The sequence below is a fragment of the Hippocampus bargibanti genome, linkage group LG13, assembly GCF_051943395.1.
Source record: "Hippocampus bargibanti isolate YZ-2025 linkage group LG13, ASM5194339v1, whole genome shotgun sequence".
NCBI lineage: Eukaryota > Metazoa > Chordata > Actinopteri > Syngnathiformes > Syngnathidae > Hippocampus > Hippocampus bargibanti.
Genome location: NC_142746.1, coordinates 17,582,930 through 17,597,926, shown reverse-complemented (window position 1 = coordinate 17,597,926; position 14,997 = coordinate 17,582,930).

Genomic DNA, 14,997 nt, shown 5'->3' with positions numbered 1-14,997 from the left:
GGTATGTTGTGTGTAGTTTTAAGGCTTATTTAGTTGTAAAGTATATTTTATGGAAACCCGGGAACGGATTATTCCCATTTTAATGGTTTCCTATGGGATTTTTTTTTTTTTCGAGATACACACTTTTCGCCTTACACACTCTGTCTGGGAACCAATTAAGTTCGTAAGTTGAGGTCTCACTGTATAAGGGTATAGCACTGTTGAAGAACATTTAAAGAGAATTTTGATTGCTTTGCCTGAACTCAAATTCCGATTATTTCTAGGGACTGAATAATGCTGACGAAGTTGAGCATTGTGGTTGTCTTATTTTCCTCACTCTTGCTTTCCTTGATGAGAACATTGAAACTGTGTACGTCATTCAGGCCCATTCGGATGGGAAAAAAAACAAGCATCAAAGAAGTGCAGCTCTGCAGACAAGCTACTTAAGACACTGTGAAGACCACATTGGAACAATGTTCCTTTTGGAGGAGTTTGAAAAGCCTTGCAGCAATAAGAAGGTTCAAAAGCCAACAAAGGAATGTTGTCTACTTACCAGAGGCTTGTCATGAGTGACCTTATCTTGTCAGCAATGAGGAGCTTTTGTGAGCCAGATGATTTATTAGCATATTTCCTCAGTTTGTTTTTCTCCTTTCATATTGTGATGATGTGATAATGGTGAAATTCCAAGCAGCTGAAGCTTGTGTTGAAAAAAGCAAACCATAAATAAGGAAATTATCATTCAGATAGATAGTGGCTGCGTCTTTACTTTGTGTATTTGTGTGGATTTTAAATGATTACCACCACGTGTGCTTGCAGCCATTTAAAGGTCTATAATTCTTTATTTACCAACATTTAGCATCTCATTGCCTCCCAACCTATTCTAAAGAGACCTGGTAGCTTAATCAGGGTCTACTCTGGGTGTGGGCTCTGGGTTTATTTGCAAGTTGACATTTGGTGAAAGGGTGTTACATGAAAAAAAGCACATCACAGCAAGAGGTAGAATACTCACACCAAAACTCATTTCGGTTTGTCTGAGAAGAGGACTTTGATTTGATACCGTCTGCTCAAAACAGCACGATCATCTGCACCACGTTACATTGTCATTTACCTGTATGCAACTCAAATAAATTCTTTAGTTTTATTGTTGTGACAGAACAATGCATGTAATTAATTGATTATAACCTGTACTTAAAGTCCAATCATGCATTACCATCACAGTAGCAATGACTGATGGCCTATTCAGTCTGTAATTGCTTGAGTGGGACGAGAGTTATGCAATATCCGGAAGTGCAGGTTAGGTATTACAGTGATACCTCGGTTTTCGACCATAATCCGTTTCAGAAACCTGTTCGAAAACCGATGTGTTCAAAAACCGAACCAGCACTTTCCATTAAAATCAATGTAAAAAATCTTAATCCGTTCAAAGTCTAGAAAACAACTTTTTAACTATTTCATCGCATAAACCGAATAAAAACTTAATAATAGAGCAGGTCATGTGTAAAATTCTATAAAAACGAACTTTTATTTTCACCAATTTTCTTCCTGCCACGAGACGTGTTAGCACCTATCCTAGCAGTCTTTGGGCAAAAACAGGGCACACTAACTTTTCAAACCATCATCTGCTTGCTTTAAAATCATACTATTCAGGAGATCTTAACCAAATATGTCTGAATTTTCTCAAAAATAAAACAACAACAATATTAATGTGTCGGTCACAATGAGGAAGACGTGACATAATAATCTATCCCATCCATCTTTGGACAGGAGGCGGGTTACACCCTGAACTGGTTGCCACCCAATCACAGAGCACACATAGAGAAACAACCGCCCACAGTCACACCTAGAGACAGTTTTGAGGGTAAAATGAACTTTTTTTAACTGTCTGCTGTCACTACACAACCTGCACAAAAACTACCTGATTAAAACCACCAGGAAATAGTTGAACAAAGAAAAGAAGGCCCTTAGAATCAGTGTGTGTGGAGTAAAATATTTTGTATATGTAATATGATGTATTTAGAATATGGGTGGAATCCTGAATACTATGCAAACACCACATAGTGAAATCTAACTAAAAATTAGTACAGTGATACCTTGGCTTACAAACTTAATTGGTTCCCAGACAGAGTGTGTAAGGCGAAGTGTGTATCCCAAAAATTAATTTCCCATAGGAAACTATTAAAATGAAAATAATCCGTTCCCAGGTCCCCATAAAACATAATTTTCTACTTTCTTATTTTCTAAGCCTTAAAACTCCACCTTATTTTATGTATAATAAATGTGCTATGGTATTATAATGAAAGAAATAAACTGTACAGTATAATAAAGTCATTTTATTTACATTTGTGATGGTCGTTGATGGCTTGATGGAATGGATAGCTTTTTGCAGAAAGTGTCTCAAGGACCTCTGGGTTGTGCATCTTGGAAGTTGTGATATTGCAACAGCAACAGATGCAAGCAGACACACTAGAAACATCATTAATAGCTGGTTCACTTGCTTGTCTTTTCATTTCAAATTGAACTGATGGCTAGTGCGGGTTATTTGTGGAGCCTGATTGATGGGAATTTTAACCTTGCAGTCTACACTCTGCCTTTGAACTATCAAAGTTGAAATTCTCTCACTGTCGTCTGCCTGTCTCCTTAATGTTTAAACCACCACCTTACTGCTGCGTTCTTGACCAATCACGTGGCTTTAACCGAAGACGGGGAATAAAGGACAAAAACAGTCAGCTGCCATTTTGTTGTTAGAAGAACGGCTCGTTCGCGAACGACCCATCACTCATTGTGGCAGCTCCGTGTACGAAAAAAGTTCGTATGCCAAGGTAAAATTTTCATAAACGTAACGTTCGTAAACCAAAAAGTTCGTAAGCCAAGGGGGTCGGAAACCGAGGTATCACTGTATCATGGAGTCGTGACGGCTTCCTTACAAACTTTTTTTGAAGAGCGTCCTTTGTGTATGTATTTATGTATTGATGGAATCTAGCCTTCATTCGGTTCTCACGGTGTGGCAGAAAGGCCATATAACAGGATGGTGAAGCCAAAGCGCTGGGCAGTGAAGTAATGGCTCTAAGCCCCTCATTAGACAGCAAACTCGCTGAGGGATGAAGGACGCCACTCTGCAGGGGGTTGCAATGTCAGTTTTGCTACGAGAAATGGAAGAACACTTGGAATGTGTTGTGAAGGGCAAGTCAGCTGACCACGCAAACTGGAACTCTCTTGGATGCAGAGCTCTTTCACAGCATGCCTTTAAAATACTGTTTGTTTGAGTCAAACAAAACAATGTCGTTGGTCTTATTTTTAATTTTGAATCGACACTTGTATTTCGCGAAGAAATACTATACATAACATGCGATACTCATTCACTGCCAGACGATGCGCAAACATGTGTCCAATCGAATGCCAGGGTTTTTGTCATTGTCATTTGAATTCCTGGACCCACAGAATATTGAATTACAGGATTATATAAACATTCGATTCAGCGTTAGAAATCTTAGGCTCCCTTCTTTCATCAGCAAAAAGAGTTAATTCCTAAATTATATGGGTCTGAAGTAATATGAGCTTGAAATGAGGGTGGATGTCCAAAATACAATGCAATACATACGGATTGGTTTATATAGCGCTTTAACAACAGCTGAAGCTGGAACAAAGCGCTAATATAGGAAAACATTGAAATGCTACCCCTTTGTGGAGATGAAAATCATTGCCAGAGGCCATGGCCAGCGTCTTATCGACACCCAAGCATGAAAAAAAAAAAACAAGAGCCGAACAAATTCGGGAATGGCGCTCTACGTCATATTTTCAATTCCCGAATAAATTCGTGAATAGCAGTGAATGAGTTAACAATCCCATAAAAAATAGCAATTCAGTTGAAACGTGAGACAAATTGCAATCAGTATTGTGCGATTGAAATGTTTTTTGGGACTTATTGCGTGTTTGGTGAATCGGAACAATAGAGCACACCTGGAAAAGCTACTTTTAACTCTCACCCAAATCTTGTTGCACTATATTAACTAATGCCAAGCTAAAAACAGATCGGATCCTCTGAGATCCTTTTCTAAATAGAGCCTGCATGGATTCCTGTCGGACAAATCTACTTATGACCAATGAAGATCCTCAAGTCTCTGTGTCGCATTGCATCAAATGTTGACTTCGGCCAACTTGTGTGAATGATGAGTTAAGACGTGGTAATGTTAAGTGCTGAGGGAATCTATGTTCTTAGCATTCTAGCCTGCACCGTGGAAAAGTGACATAACAGCTCAGACCCCGCACACTTTTGTCACCCGGGATTAGCTTCCCTGCCTTCACTGCCTGTGTGTGTGCTGTTCTTCCATGTAGGATCCGACGACTTCACTGCTGCCATTGTGGAAAAGGCATCCTGCGCCTCACTGCAGGATTGCCCAAGACGCTTGGTAAACACAGGAAATACAAAGCCCCTAAATGCATCCCTACTGTGTTTGAAGGACTGCCATGACAACACATAGGGGATCGCCTGGAGAGCTGGGCTGTTTGTTAGCTGGAGACACACTGAGATATGTCCAAGCTGTTCCCTCATGTGCAATAGGGTGTAACTTTATCTTGTAGACTGTCTGTCAAAGTAAGAAGGGCCTCACCTCAAAGACTTGACATTTGTTTGAGAGCCCTGTGAAAAAAAAATGCCTGGATTAAAAAAATAAATAAATAAAATTCTAAAAATATAAATATTTTAGATCTATGTGTTCAATTTTATGGCGGGAGACCGTGATGTATTAACTAACAACCCCCTGGATTTTGACAAATGATATTCTCTGGCATTTGTTTTGCATGAGCATGGATTCCTCCTGCCAGATGAGCCACCTTTTTTTCCATAGACCAAACAAAAGGTCATCTGGGTTCCACATCTGAGTCGAAGGAGCATAAACAACCCCTTCCCCCCCACCCCTCCACACAAACACAGACACACGCACGCACGCACACACAACAACGTGGGTTTTCTCCGGGTACTCTGGTTTGCTCCCACATTCCAAAAACATTCATTACTGGTTATTGGATTGGATTTACCTTTTTTTGTCTCGCAGTGGAGAAATTTACATTTCACTGCAGCAAAGTGATGAAAGGAAGATGAAAGGAAAGAAAGACATAGAAAAACAAAATACAGGAGCTGCTGGAAAGGCTTTAAAGGACCACCAACACCATTTTTTTGGTTCCTAACTGACATCAGAAAAACGTTTTATAGCATCTAAAATACCCAAAACACGCAGGCTGATATTTTTAGTCAAATGCAAAACACCAATAAAAATGACTTAAAGTGTCCCAAAACTACTTCAAAATGACCTCGGAAATGGCGAGTTTCAGAAGGTCCCCCCCCCCTTGTTAGTGACGTCACGCCAGGACGTCTTTCCTTGCTCTAGAATCAAAACAATGGCTTCAGATTCGGAGAAGATGATTTCTTGTTACTCATCCAGTTATGAATATGATTCAAATAGTTCTGAAGAGGAAAGCATACATGTTTGCAATCGATGAGTCCTTTCGTATCATTTTGAGGCGTCTGGACTCCAATGTAGCTCCCAGAAAATGCACAAAATGGCGCTCAAGCTCCATTGGAAATGGGCTATTTATGTGTTTTCCTTCTATATTTGCCATCAACACGGATCAACACGATGTTTTCAGACCAAACAAAGTACCCAAAATGTGTTGTGTGTCGATTTTTCGGTCAGGGCCGTTCCTGACGTGACGTCACGTCAGGAATCGTCACCAACTCGAAAACAAGACTTCCTGAATATTCAGTGCGAGTCTTAAAACGTAAAATATAGCTAAATGCGGTGGAATCTATGTAAAATACGCTCAGTAGAAGTCATTTGAAGTGATTTTACAAATTATGGACACAACTTGCCCGGGGCGTCGGTTGTCCTTTAAGGGAACACTTTTGGATTGGATTGCATTAGGTTAGCCTTTATTAGTCTCGCAGTGGAGACATTTCCATTTCACAGCAGCAAATTTATGGAAGTAAGAGGAAAGAAAAGGAAGAAGTAGAAAAACAAAATACTATTATTATTATCATTACAGGTCCCTGGAATAATTTCAAATTAAATTTCAAGCTACAACTAAAATATCCAATTATAGTTAGCAGGTGCGCAATTATGATATCGTACTTCACAGACTTCCCTCTGCCGTAGTGGCACATTATCGTAAGAAGCATTAGCAGTTCCATGTTTCTCTCTATTGCTGTTTTTTTTTTTTGATAATGTCATCCTCCGAGTGGGTTGAATTTGGTGTGGTTTTGGCACAATCCTGCTATACTCTTTGAAGTGGATAAATGGTTTGCCCAACTGAACTGTTGCTGTGGTGTTGAAAATGACATGCTGTATGAGGATCAAAAAAGGACATGGAGGAACCTACTATATGTAATGGAGGCAGACTTAGGACAGGCAGTATTGCAGTCCAATAATTCAGTGCTCCTTTTATGCTTCTCTGCGGGGTATCCACAGAACATTGCAACACAAGTCAAATGCTGAGACTGTCTCTCTTGCTTCATCCTTTCTTTTGTTTACCTTTCAGTGTTTTCATTACTGTCATTTTGCAGCGGATGTTTTAACTTTTATGGCTCTCACAGAGGGACAATATGCCTGTGGAGATTGTTAAGCGCAAATGAAAAGGGTTGGGCATTGATCTCACTAAAGTGCACATTGCACACATCCCGAATCAATGGGATAGATCTGCCAGGGAGTCATGAGAGCGTGGGTGTCAACCTTTATTAAATGACGACTGTCGAATGGTTGTGCGCAGCCTGACTGGAGCCTAAGACCTGTCACCGTGCCTGCCATATTTTCCTCTTACTTTTATGATTGCAGTATTTACAAAGTGGCGCCGACCACATAATGAGGTCATGTAGCGGATGAGTAATGCGACGCTTTGAACTGGAACATCTAAGGTTATTTGCATGTTCAATCGATGCTTTTTTTTTAATTTACCAAATAGTGTCTTGAGATGCAGTTTGTGTTGTCTCATGATCTCTTGTGACTAACCCTGCTCTTTGGTATTTGATTCCAAAATGTTATTGAGCCTTCACCACAAACCAAGCATGTGGTTTGCCAACGATTCTTTGAAGTGAAATCTTGACCTCATCGAGATCTGTAGAATCTCTCTCACCAGCAATATTTCCTCTCAGGGGAGACATGCTGCGGCGCAAGTGAAGCTCATCTGTTTTGATTTTAATGTCTGAAATGCCTCATTCAAAAAGATGAGGGAGCTCAGTTGCAAGCTGTCCTCTGAGATCCTCTAAATCCTGGCCTTCATGTGTAAATCCCTCAACAAAACTAGTCAAAAGTGTCACACTGGGTTGTCCTGTTCAAAGAAACATTGGGGTCAAACCTGCTGGGTCAACCTGTTTAAAAGTAACAAAGTTAGCCCCAAACTAACCCCATTTTCTCGAGGAACACATGGGGCCCCGGATCGACTGTCATTCTCTACCATACTCCAGACCTGTTGTGATTTACTGCATGGGTACACAGCCCATATAAACATATCATCCACACGTCACCATTCATCCCTCCGGGGGTCGTTTCACTGAGCTCTGGGTCCAGAATGTGGAGATTTATCCATCTCTGTTCTTAACATCATGGAACATCAGCCATGACCAGCACAGAAAATTCCACCATCTGTGCCAGTAGCGAAATAAATCAAAAACATAAGGATTGGTTTATCTTGAAGCACATTCACTGTCAGGTGTTAATGTTTATCTTAACAGCCGTAAAAGGAAGTTTAGTTGCCACCCCTTTATTTGTCTTATTTATGCCAGGAAGCAGTCGTGCAAACTGTCAGGTGAAGATAAAGGAAGCGTCACCATATGTTGTTTGTCGTACCGCTTTGAAATACATCTCAACATACATTATATCTTATTTTAAAATTTAATGAATGAGAAACAGATACTTTCCATGTCCTCCTACAGGACTATCCAAAATGGGAGTCTGCTGAATCTGCTTTTTTTCTGCTCACATCACAAGATAAAGTTTCTTCTATTCCCAGTACAAAAGGTTACGGCCCGCCTTCGCACATAACTTACATTGAGTCATATTTCGAGGAAGCATTTATCAGTTTGATGTATCCAAAATACAATACCATTCACCATTTCAAACTTTTGACCTATTTACAGTATCTAGACTATATACTTGATTTCCAACAACTCATGACATTGTTCTATAAACTGCTACTCTTGTGTGTTTCTACATATGGAATTATTCAAACACACCGTGATTTGACGACAATAATTATCTGTGTTCGATACGTCCGGGTAGACAGTGACAGCTGTCTGAACGTCTGTGTGCAGAGACTCGATACTAGCGTGGAGGATCAGTCTGTTCCCCACATGACCCCTGACCTCTGCACTGAGAGAGGGGCGGTTTGTCCAAATCACTCAAGAGACAAGACCTGAGGGAGTCTTGCAAGTTGTTAGTGGAGTCGGCTGAGATTAACTTTGTATGCATCACGGTATCATGTTTGTTTTTTTGTTTTTTTTAGGGGAGAATGAGGTGTAAACATAGTGAAACGGACACTAATGAAAACAAATGAAACCACATCACAAACATCCAGAATAATGATTCTGACTGTGTGCATGTCAGGGAAAAAAAATCTCCAGCAATCTCTCAATGAGGGGAATCTTTCCACCACACCTGTGAGCTCTAATCCGTTTTATCTGGGGAGAGGAAGCAAACCACTAACAATACCGGTGAGACAAAAGCAAAACAGCCATACAGCAATTTTGACTCCAAGGAAATGTCGCACTTTGCCAATTAATAAGCCACTTTCCGCTGCAGCATAAAATTTAGCTGGACAGTCTTCCATGATTTGGAAAATATATTGTTGTGTACATGGAATTATATCTGGATGGACTCTAGATTATGAATGTGATTTTATCATGTCATACAACAGGAGATATATTCCTTTAAAATATGATATGAATCTAGAATTACATGGCATATATATATGTTGATTTTGTGACTGAAATGAATAGGATATTGTCATTTTTAGACTTAACAGCTGAGTCATCATTTCACAATATACTTCCACTGGATAGAGAGAATCAGGTAAAAAAATGAAATCAATCTTAAATGGCTGCCTTTACAGCAGCTCCTGTATTTTGTTTTTCTACTTCTTTCTTTCCTTTCCTCTTCCTTTCATCACTTTGCTGCTGTGAAATGTAAATTTCTCCACTGCGAGACTCATAAAGGCAAATCATATCCAATCCAAATATTTTAATCAGTGTTCATCTTGAGTGAATTAGGCCTTGTTTTGTTCAAGCAGCCATTGTAAAAGTGCTTACAGAGCATTTAGGGATTCTTGTTGATGCAAAGCAGCCACATGTGAAGGACAGCCAAATAGTATGAAGGAAGGAAGCAGAGAGATATTCAATAGTTTGGTCCTTCATGCTGCTTTTATATTTCTTTGAAACTAACAACTTTATTAAAAATTCATTGTGGCATCATAAGTGTTATCATTTAAATTCTCCTGGACATATAGGAGCAGTATTAATGTTGTTCACTCAAAGCATCTCTGGAGGAGAAAAAAGGGGCATATGTCAAGAAGAATTTACGTCGGAAGGTGAGGGCCTTGTTACTGGCCATATGGGAGCAGAAAGGAGTGCCATGGGGGCGGAGGTACATGGTGGGTCCCATGTTCTCCTGTCATTCTGATCTTATCAGGGGGCCTATCCAAGAGGAGGACCAGCTGACACTCTAACCTCGCTTTTGATGTCCTCTTCCAAAACTCACACTCACTATTTCAGAGCTAACAAAGTCTTGTTTTTGTTTCGTGGCTCTGTTGGCGGTTAAAGTAGACGAATCCCACAGTCGAGAAAAATTCAAGATAAAGCAAAATCAGTCAACCCCCTGCACACTTTTGCTGGCACAGTTGAAGTTGCGTTCAAACTATTAATGCTCCGCCATCCATTTTTCAGTGGCCCTCAACTGCCTCCAAAAAATATTCATATAAACGACCAGGAAAAATGACATTTGAGGTGGGCCAGAAGGTCAGTCAAATGACTCATTTATGTTTGAATGCTGTGAAATGTAAATTTCTCCACTGTGAGACTAATAAAGGCATATCCAATCCAATCCAATCCAATGTTTATTAAAATAAGACAATTCAAAAATTGGCCCTTTCATCCTTCCATTTTTCTGTATGCAGCCCTCAATCGAAAAAGTTTGGTCACCCCTGGTTTAAAGGACAACCAACACCTCCGGACAAGTTGTGTCCATAATTTGTAAAATCACTTCAAATGACTTCTACTGAGCGTATTTTACAAAGATTCCACTGCATATAGCTATATTTTACGTTTTAAGATGTGCACTGAATATTCAGGAAGTCTTGTTTTCGAGTCGATGACGATGCCTGACGTGACGTCACATCTGGAACGCCCCTGACCGAGAAAGCGACACGCAATGCATTTTGGGTACTTTGTTTGATCTGAAAACTTTGTGTTGATCCGTGTTGATGGCAAAATTAGAAGGACAACACATAAACAACATGGTGAATGAATGATGAATGATGGTGAATCGTTGTGTGTTGCACCAATACTACTATTTGATACTAGTTCACACAAATACCCAGCAGACAAATCAGCCCATTTCCAACAGAGGTTGGGCGCCATTTTGTGCATTTTCTGGGATGCTACATTGGACTCCTGACGGCTCGAATTGATACGGGAGGACTTCTTTATTCGATTGCAAACATTTATGCTTTCCTCTTCAGAACTATTTGAATCATATTCATAACTGGATAAGTAACAAAAAAGCATCTTCTCTGAATCTGAAGCCATTGTTTTGATTCTAGAGGAAGGCAAGACGTCCTGGCATCACGCCACGAACAAGGGGCGGGACCTTCTGAAACTCGACATCTCCGAGGTCATTTTGAAGTAGTTTTGGGACAATTTAAGTCATTTTTATTGGTGTTTTGCATTTGACTAAAAATATCAGCCTGCGTGTTTTGGGTATTTTAGATGCTATAAAACGTTTTTCTGATGTCAGTTAGGAAACAAAAAAATGGTGTCGGTTGTCCTTTAAAGCCCTCAGGCCTAACAAAAGAGAGACAATCCTCTGAAGTGACACAGGACATCCTGCTCATAAAACAGTCAGGACATCCTAACAGAGAAACTGAGTCTGATAATGGAGGAAGCACCATGCAGTCAAGAGATACACCCAACTAGTTCTCTTGATGAGCGCATAACCCAAACGCACTGTGTAATCCCACTGTTTCTGGGAAAATGGAGTGATTATTTTTGCCTACTCAAGCTCAAACCATTGCATTAGATAGACCTTTGTACCTTCAAAATGTTTTATGAATGTTTTGGGAAGATTTATGGATAACATCTTGTAGAATTTATATAAGGCATAATTCTAGGGCCCATTTGGTTTGTATGCTCACAATAGTTCCTTGGCTTGGCTGCAAAGGTTAGAACCAAACACTACTTTGCATACATGTGCAGGGATTTTCTCTTGTAGACAATTGCTTTGCAGGGGCATCTGCACTCACATTGCCCTCTGTCGCCGTGAGTGCGTGCTCTCCACGGATTGCGAACTTTTGAACCACCCCTTGACCACAGCTTGAAGTGAGTTGAAACAATGGTAAGCAAACACCGTGGAGTGAATGAAGGGATTAGCTATTAAATGACAGGATGTACTTAAAGAGGAGCAGGTGGTGGTAAAGGAATCGCCTGCTATGCCTTTAGATGAGTCGGACAGCCATGAAAGTCTTTTGGCTCGTTCACCATTTGCTTTGGCCTTCGTGGCTGCGCATGTCTCAATCTTTTCCCAGTTTACTTTCTGTGTCTTCAAATATCTGGTCTGTATCTCCATTGTGTACTTGTACACAACCAAAGAAGCCTTCTCCTTAGCAGCAGACAATTGACATTCATGAGATTGGACATTCCAGTTCAGCACCATTCATATGTACCGTCTTCTTGACAAAAGACAAGATAAAACTCATCCCCAATAAGGAAGTTTTGCAAAAGGGAGTGTATCTTAATGTAATTCGGTTCGTAACAAATTTAAAATACACCAAACTCAACAGGTCTATAAAAATGATTCATTCATTCATTCATTGATTCATTTGCTCAAGTAAAAAATACCTACTATACCATACAGTGCACAGTATTCCAGTAGTTATATACAGTAAAGTCTCGTTATATCGATATTCAAGGGAGTCTGAAAAAATATCGATATAACCGGGACTATCGATATATCCGACCCTGTTTGCATGTAATTTTCTCCGTGCGTGCATAGAAATAGTATCGATATAACCGGGACTATCGATATATCCGATATCGATATAACGAGACTTTACTGTACTTTGTTCATTAGCAGACTTTAAAGAAATGAATTACTTTATGCAATATGATTTGTCATGTCTTTTTTTATGATGATACTCGCGCAGCGTGTTCTACCAAAGAGAAATTCCTTGTCTGTTCTACTGAATTTGCCAATAAAGACGATTCTGATTCAGATTCTGATTCTCCACAAGGCATGATGTATGGTATGATATATTTGCCATTGCCAGTCTAAAGCTGTACAATCATGAGTTTCTGTGCTTCTCCCAGAATCCACGCCTATAAAATCACCCACCTTCACTGTTCCAGGCTTTTCTATGAAGAAAGTCATATGGCTTTTCATGCCGCCCAGTCGGACTGAAGAAATCTTCACAAACCAGAAACAGTGACTGCAAGATAAGGACATACAATGTTCAATTATTGAAAACAGTCTTGCAATTATTTCAAAGGTACAGTAATTGCTCCAGTGGAAACAAAGATAAATGATGACGAGAGGGAGCAAAGAGAGCCTGGAGACTGACTGAGAAGAGCTGTTATAAATTAGGATTTGGGTTTACCTGATCCTCACGTAAGAGGAGAAGCTCTCCTACATCTGTGATTCAACTCAACCTAGCCAAAGTTTAATTAGCACCTGTCTGCGGCACACCCTTTGTTTTTCTTACTCCTCTCTGTGGTCCTTTGTCGTTTGTTTGCAATGTTGTTCTTGATTCACAGTTGTCACATTGTCACAAATTGGTTAATGTGGTGTGGCAGTACACCATTATTTTTTTGCTTTGTCTCACATCTTTTTGACAGTGGAAATATACTTTGACTGTCATGCTAACAACAAGAGTCGTAGCCCAGTGACCTTATGTGTAACTTGTAATAAGATCAATGTCCAAAGCAGCTCAGTGACATGCGTTGTGATGACTTAAGTGATCATCTGTCCCGGTACTAAGAGTGCTTTTAATGAGACTTTTACCTATTTATAGAGGTGCGGTTCGTTCTGTCTTTACTTTGGCAAGTAGCTGTGAAATTCCCACCAGTCTTTGTGGTGTCAGCACAAAAGCCTATGATATTGATGAGAACTGACATCTGCACATGTGTGTTCTTGCATTTGATGTCAGAGTCAGAGCGGCTGAACAACAGTCTGTGGAATGAGATCCCGGACGACATCTGGAGTCCTTCATTATGTCTTGACAGGCATCCATGGGGAGTATTTTGGAAAGAGGCTAACACTTTGAATACAAAATACTTCCACGAGTAACTTCATGTCCTATGATATTGACATACTTTTGTTCTAAAATATTCAAGATCGTTGTATACACATCTAAACAATTAAGATCCTGGTGTTTTAAACCCAGACTGTTGTTAACCCAAGATATATTGCTCCAGTAAAAAAAGTATTTATTTGCAGTTTTATTTCCGCTTAACAGAAGAATGTAGTTTCATCAGCTGTAGATCAGTGAAAAAAAGGGAAAGTAAAACAGATCTGCTGAACGTGAAGAAAAGAAGACACCAGAACCCGCAAAGATATATAAAAGGCCCCCTCTGACGCCCCTTTTGAAGATGTCCTTGGAGATGAGACGGCAATACAGCTGCAAAGGTCAGCCAGCACACAAGGTCAAACTGACACGGTCCCGCTTCACCCAACATCAAAGTTAAATTCAGCTTCCTCTGAGCCTGCTTGAAAACAGCAGCTCTAATCCCACCAAGGTCTCGCTGTCACCCGCATGGGGAGGACAGAGGGCGTACAAACCCCCAAGTAGTTGATTCAGGTGAAGCAATTTGTAGAATTTAAAACATTAACTTTGATGTGAATTGAGGCCTTTGCACTTTGGACCCGCATCTTGTGATGCGTAAAAAGTAAGAGTTGCCCTTCAGTGTGCACTTTGACTCTGAGACGTTTTCCTTCTTGAAGTGCAAATGGTTCTGAAAGAAGAGTGGGACAAGCGCAGGCTGAAAAAGAATTAAACACTGGCCTTTGTAGTGATTATAGCTGCAGGGAACACTACTTTAAAGTAAATTTGATGAAGTATGCCATTCCTACTAGCTACGTCAAAAATTCAGCTCACAAAATGTTTTTTTTGCTGGGAGAAAATGTTCTTACATGTGACCACAGGAGTCATATCTGTTTGCCCTTCAATAATTTACCTTCACTTGCTTTAGAAATCTGTTGAATTTCAATTCATTTTGAACGCATTATTGGGATCCACCAACATTGTCAACCATCTAATGTCTTTTTTGCAGCTCAGCGACAATAGGTATACGTTGTCATTCCTCCTCCATCCTATACCCACTGATTGTTTTAAAAGTAAAAGCAAGAACTCAGATATATCCGCTGTCAGTAACTCCCTTGAAATGCCCATCGTATGCGGTTAGTTATCTTTCCCGCTTCAACGCAAATTTGAATATCCGCATACTGTTCCACTCCACAACTAATTAAGAATGGCTGTCTGGGTCGAATGTTGAATCTGCGATTTATTAAGCAAACAGATGGTCTGAATCAGGAAACCAGATAAGGAGCTGTTACAGATATCTGTGCTAAATTGGTTAGCCTCTGCAGGATGTTTGTTAGGATCAAGACGTCTAGATTTCAAAAGCATGATAGTCAGCGGAATGTTGTTTATTCACATCTAACGGCTAATAGTTCAAGCTAAAGCAGAATCAATCAAACCCATAGTTAAATGTGATTGTATAAATAAACGTTAAAGTAAAGGGTTTATTAAAAGGCCAATGCAAGCTGA